Source organism: Aulonocara sp. 'chitande type north' Nkhata Bay, linkage group LG9, assembly GCF_057382095.1.
Source record: "Aulonocara sp. 'chitande type north' Nkhata Bay isolate Kocher_YH1m ecotype deep benthic linkage group LG9, A_spYH_male_GT1.1, whole genome shotgun sequence".
Taxonomy (NCBI): domain Eukaryota; kingdom Metazoa; phylum Chordata; class Actinopteri; order Cichliformes; family Cichlidae; genus Aulonocara; species Aulonocara sp. 'chitande type north' Nkhata Bay.
In genome coordinates, this window is record NC_141352.1 from 36,754,951 (window position 1) to 36,762,142 (window position 7,192).

The following is a 7,192-nucleotide window of genomic DNA, read 5'->3' on the forward strand; positions in this document are numbered from 1 at the left end:
CCACCATTAAAAAAGGTAAAATTAGTATTACTGGCCTTCATCTTTTTCCAAGAAACAGCGCTGGTAGAGTGCACACACATGCACACAAAGGTGTTCGCTTGAAATGCAATATGGCAAAAGGGAAAAAGGGGGGAAGCATTACTGTAACCTAGATGTACTGTGATAATGTTTTGTGAAAACAGCTTCAACCCTGGTGTAAACCTGGGGAGCTGGGGAAGGGGGAGAAAGAATTCCCGTGATGGTTGGTGGTCCTCTTACAGACAAAAATGGACCCGGTGGGTTGTTTTTCCCCTGAAGCTCTACTGACAGAAGGTAGGATTCTCATATTTGAACGACTTTGGTTTGTTAAAATTAAAAGTAAATACATTATTTTAAAAAGCAGAAGTTTACACTGAATATTTCACTGAGGATATTTCACTTAATTTGCTGTGGCTAATTATTTCCCCACCCTCAGAAGTAGTAACACAAGCTTCTAACTTAAACTTTCTTACTTTCTTACATTTTTTAAGGATTTTTTCAACAAGTGGAACCGATAAAGTACATAAATCATCTTCAGATTGTTTGATTTGATTTTAATCCAAGTTTATAATTAATGTTAGTTTAGAATTTTGATTGCTGCACCATTTATACCAATTTGGTATGTTTCTAAAGTCCCATCTAGTCTGAGATCAGGCTTAAGTATTGCTATAACTACCAGCTGGACTGACATAAAATATCCACCAATAAATGCTTTGCTGCTTTTAAAATGTTTGAACTAATGTTTTTTTAGAGACCTCAGAGAATAAAATCCCAGGCCCTTCATTTAGCAGCATTGTTTGGTCTAAATTTTAACCCTTTTGCCATCCAAATACCTGTTTTCCATTAAGTTATTGCTAATTAGCATGTTAGTATAGCGCTTACTGGCCAACACCAGTAAGCGGTAGGTGAAGTGTCTTGCCCAAGGACACAGCGACCGAGACAGACCAAGCCGGGGCTCGAACCGGCAACCTTCCGATTACAAGGCGAATTCCCAACTCTTGAGCCACTCATTCTTTCATCAATAATTAGAGAAATCATATAGGAACAGGTGCATGTACACAGACTTGCCTTACTGAATAAATAAATATCACAGCTTCACTAAAAGCTTAAAATTATATAATATTAATAAACTGTTTCCTAATAGTTTTTATATGGATGATACTGTAATATTAATATGTTTAATGTGTCCTTTCGCTCTTTCTTTCTCTCTCACACACACACACAGTTGTTGTTGTCCTCCTTTCCTTTTTTCCTTTTTTAAGCACCTCTTGTACCGTTTCTCTCTCGCTGTCTGTTACTCATATGTAACTCACGCTCATGATAAAAATGACTCTTTTGTTATCTTTCCACTTCAAAAAGGAATGAACACTTTTATGTTTGTATTTTTGTCAGGAAAATGAAAAAATTAATAATAATAATAATAATAAAGGCAAATAAACTTCCTCTACACTTGTTTTTCTTTTTTTTTTTTGCGAGGGGCAGCACTGATGACTGTCTTCATTTCGGTCCGGCCAGAGTTTGGGCTGATTGTGAGCTGTTGTTACAGCTGACCTCTGGATTAGCTCACATGTTGTCTTGTCTCAGCAAGTTTAACGTTAACTGCTTCATGTCTATCTGAATTGAATGGATTTTAAAAAGTCAATTTTCAAAAAGGTTTCGCATTCGTCCTTGGCTAACCTCATTTCGACCTGGTTCATTCTTTTTGGAAGTAGTCAATCAGCGATAGCTAGATGAGATTGGGAAAAACTACTAACCTCAGCATTGCAGGGCAGGAAGGGGCAGGTGAAATATGTGAAATAACAAACATACCCAAGATTTTCTTTGCTTCTTTTCCCCTTTTGCCTCTTGGATGAGTCCCAGACTATGCGTGAGCCCCTGAGCATGTTTCTTGAATGTCCATTACATAATCTGGCCAATGCAGAAAGTCACCCTTCAAACTGAACAGTAAACTCTTTAACTGTCTTTTAGTACAACTGAACTCCAGGGAAGACAAAACTGGATCCACTTGGACTCTCACTAAGAATGACATTTCTCCTCATACATGAAAGCCGTTAATGTAAAAATTCACACAAGCTGATGTCTTTCGTGAACTGAAGAATGAGCCAGAGACCAAAACGGTTTTAAAAATGTCCACGTTTGCCCTCACACTGGATGCTTTAAGAGCTGCAGGTCCTGGCACTTTGAGCAACGTGCCATGGGAGCACATCATGGCATTCATCTTGATTCACCACCTGCTGGGACCCACTGGAACAGATTTCAACATAAGAAGCCTTTTGAAAAAACCAAAACACAAAAAGGCTATATCAGATGCCTTGCGTTCAGATCCATCCAGTGTTTACTGAAAGCAACCTGTTTCTAATCAGAGAGAACTAAGAAATCATCTGATATCAGCAGTGACAGCAGAAGGTCACTTGGCAGCCTTTGCTCTGTCTGTCTTCTGTGTGTCTGATTTACAGCTTTTATATAGCTGGTGGCATTTATGGAATGCTCCATTGAACATCATAACTGTAGTCCTTTTCAGCAGCGTGAAACATCTTTGGTAGCGTTTCAGCATCAACAGAAGCTTTATGTATGAGTCCTCCTTTGTAAACAAAGAATCTTTTCTCTTTCATGGTTAGCACATAACTGCAACAATAAGACAGAGAACTGCAACCACAATTCTGCATAACTGGGAATATTATCCTACACTGCAACCAGCAGCTCAGTGTTTTCCATATGGCTGCTGGAGAGTTTCATGTTTACTACAGGCTCATCAGCAATTCTGACTGCGGTTGGGGATCATTTGTTTGCCATTGGCCTGTTTCCCGTAGCAACGTGCCTCAAAACCTGCTGCTGCGCAGACCATTCAAAGGAGGCAACACGAACAAAGAGCAGAGGTGACAAGTCAGTCAAACAAAGTCACATGGTTATCTTTCCACCTCAGCAACTCACATCTGATGGAACACTTTAAACCTCCAAATAATGTATCCTCTCTTTCAGTGACAGCAAGTAAAAAAAAACCACACAGACCTATTCACCTTCAGCACTTTGCATTTTACAAGGCTGTTAAAGGATGGAGTCACAGAGATAGCAGCGGCTCAAACTGTGGTCACGCTGAATGTTGATCTGGCCTTGTTTTTAATGGAGGGGACATGTGGACAGTTAACTCTGCCATTAGAGCAGAATGGTAATTGATTGTCCTTTGATCTCTTAAGTGCTTTGCTTTGTGTTTCGTGCATGTGTGTGTATTAGAGAGATTGCTGGCATACAGGCCAAGCAATGCTTCATGGAGAATGAGGAGGAAGTAGCGGCTTCACTTTTAAACACAGGCGCACCAGCGACAGATGGCATGCACTTTCACATTGATTCTGAAGAGAAAAGTAAATGTGCTGTTTGAAAAAGAACATTCAGAGTCAAGTCATACTGTAGAGCTTAACCAAGATACTGAGTTCAGCGCTAATGGGATGTTGCCTTCAGAATAAAGTCCAAAATGCATTGTTTATACTGTTGTGCTAAGAGTGACAATAAGGGACAGTATAACAGTGAAAACAAATAACAAAAGAAAATAGAAGTCAAGAAATAAATATATTTTGTTTGTTGCTTATTTATTTCATGTACAAAATACATTTACTACACAAGGGAAAATATGCTTTGTACCAGATTTAGCTAGAAGCTAAATTCCACCTGTAGTCTCTGGATATGACCCCCCTGTGAGATACGGTTTAAATCTATTAACAGAGACACACGTGCACACAAGTACACAGACACAACTAATTGAAAAAATACAAATATGAAAATTTGTATCTTATATATAGAAAATTATATTCAAATTCATCTTATTGCATAGCAGAAAGCACTTATCAGAATTAAATGAATGCCAACAAAACTACTAAACCACTAAAACCCCTTTTTTTCACATTCCGAGGCGTTTTCAAATTACTTGAAAACATATTTCAGGCAATAATTGCTTTAATTGCTGCGTAAAAGCGGTGCTACAGTCTGCCTTTTATGGTTCCTATCAACAAAATATTTGAGTACAATACCCAAACGCTCATCAAATCGCGATAATGTTCAGAAGAAGAACTGTTTTAGAAGAACTGAAATATGAAAGCAAACAGACGCTTTGTTATAAGTGTATGTTTGGTTGGCCAGTGTTGGCTTTTCCTAGTTCCAACTATTTCAATTAAGCTTTTATTTTGAAAATCTCATGCCGGCAGCTCTCCTTGTAGATGCAGTGGGCTTGAAGTGAAGGCGTTTACAGAGGGCGGCGGATTTATGCGTGTGAGTGACAGTCTGTGCGCGTGCGTGTCTCCGGGATATTAACAGAGTTTGCGTTTGGTGGTGCTCTCACAGCCCTTTAGAAACAAGCTCTTTCACCCGGGACAGCGTCGGTAAGTGAATGCGACTGAGTGTTTGTGCGTGTAAACTGAGCTCGTGCGGCTTTCTAGCTCGACAAAGAACTTAAAACATCGTTTGAACTTGGCCGTTTTTTCTCAGAGCTGCAGAATAAGTGGAGTTTAAGAAGTTTGAAGGCTGTCAGCGCGATAACTTGTATCAAGACGCGATTGGAGCTAACGTTTGATATCAGTTCTTGAGCGTCGGTGCTTTAGTTATTATTGTGGCTCTTTATATAATGTATTTAAATGTGGGTGTATTTTAAACATAAAGCGGCGTGGCATTTATCACGTGAGCCTTGAAACACTGGGTCGCGCGCGGTACGTACATCCAGGTGAGCCCATCCTCTCTACAGGTGGAGGAGGCTGCTTACATTAGGCGTCACCATCCACACATCATTACAGGACGGCAATGAGGCTTGGTTTAGACAGCTAGTGAAACTAAAGACCCGAAGCTTATGTCACGGTAGACATTTTTCTTTTATGTTGCCATGTACTATGACACCTAAGATCGCTGCAGGGAGGCCGACACTTCTGTATGGAAGGACAGCAAAGCCAAGCTGCGCTGAAAACTCGTATATTTCTGTGTTGGTAACTTGTACATAGCCTGCTGGATGGACCTTTAGGTTTTGCACCAACCAGTACACCCCTGACTTTCATGCAGCATGTATGTGCTTACATTTAGAGAAATGGAAAAAGAAACATTTTCTCTTCTAAACAGTGTCATCCATCATTGGACTGCAGGGTAGTAACAAATGTGCTTACACACTTGGATAAATGCACATTTAGTCAAATTATATTACACACTTTAGACAAACCCACACCCACATGCATACACAGAGTAGCGTCCAAGTGTATTTTATCCTTTCCTCCTTCTTTGGCCCATAGTCTGCTGCTAGGAGTCTGAAAAATAGATAACCTGCAGGTAATTAGGAAGGCTACTTCTGTGTTCTGTTTTCACTGTTGGAAATGGAAGTTAATCAGCAGCAATTCCACTTCACCAAACTGATGTGAGATCAGCAAACGCAGAGGGATCGTGACAACCCTGTGCTTACTCTAATAGCCACAGAGTGGACTGACTGTAGACTGAGGTGTGAATTTTGAGCTTTCCCTGTGCCAAATTTTGGTGCTTCCCTCCCTCTGTGGATCACATTTAACGTGACCTTTTGTTGATCCTTTTAAACAACAAAAGAGTTTGTCATGGCCCTGAACAGGAAGCTTTTCCCTTTGTTCATGTTGCCCTGTCTACAAATTGATGTGTAGCTTGAAGAAGGTAAGATCCATCTCAGTTTTGTTGCTGTTTTTTGGGACACTGGCTTCATAATCTTACGTATAAGTGGTGGCTCATAGCTTTTGTACATGCTTCTGTTAAACTGGCTCTAAGTCCACTTAAAAGCTCGGCCTTCAGGGCCCCTTGCCTTTAGCCTGCAAAAGAAACAATGTCCTAAAAGTATAAGGAGAAAGAACTCTTGATCACTGGTGACGATACCTGGGCATGTGTAGCTAGTGATTATTATCCAGAGACTTTTAGAGAGACTCATATCAATGAGTGATCACGGTGGTGATGATTAAGCCTCCGACCTGTTGGAGGACTTAATAATAATCTGTGGTGATTAGCTGTGTAACCAAGGTGTTAATGCATGGGTCCTGTCTCCACCTCAGACTGCTATTCAGGTGACTCTTGTCACCATAAGACGTTAGAGTTTAACTTTTATTATTGTTGTTGGGTAATATTGTATGTGTTGAACTATTTGTTCAATTATTTGAAGAAGTCATTGTACAATTAATGCACAATATATTTCCAATTTAGATATTGGAGTGGATCTGCAAAGGCATAAATCCTCTGCATGGAGTCTATCCTGGATCTAAACTAGTCTTTTTTTTATTAGTCAAACAAATTTTAAAGATTTAGAAATCTTTTTATTTTTGTGGTCTTTTCTATTCCATGTTAATGGGGCTGACATCACTACACCAGCTATAAAAGTGTTTTTTTTTTCTTTTGAAAAATTGGAAATAGTAATAACTTTACTGCAGTGGTAACACTTTGCAAATCCATCCAGGGGAATAAAATGCACCCTTTGGTGCCGCTGCTGGCCCATGATGTAGGCCAGTGGTGTTAAACATTACATCTAGGTTAGATCTGAGTGAGTGTACAACCCAGTTTGGCCTAGATCTTACCTGGATGTGTGGACTGTGAGTTTCACAAGCCTGATCTAATGTTTGTTTTGTTTTTTTTACCCATCCTCTAAGATTTCACGCAACTGTATTACACCAGTTGTTCTAAATCCATGATCCATTTGTTTTAGCTAGTGAAGTCTGTGGTGTTGTGTGTATGGGATAGTCTGAAAACCTTAAACAATGTAAACATCATCTGTTGGAAAGGTCACAATGTTTTAACTTTTTTATTGGTAATCCTAATTTCTTAAAAAAAAGTTTGTGTGATATTTATGACTAATATTAAAAAAGAGAGAAACAGAATGCATGTTTGAACAGCTTTATGATGACCTATAATTATGTTTGGTTGTCACTTCACCCTCTAGTGGCCTTAGTTATGTCGGAAACGAAGGAGGAAGTAAAAGCCGTGGAATTGAGTATATGTGTGGGGAAGAGTTTGGGTTGGATGGACTGATGATGATGGTCCTTTCAAGCTTTGACTCGTGACTTGTGGTCAGTCTCTGGCATAAACAGTGTTTTTATGTTCACAACCATGCCTTTCCTACTGACTTTCCAAGTTTGTGCTAATTGCAGCCTTGACTACGTTTCTGTTATTGTTATCTTGATCGTGAAATTCCTTCTTTTTC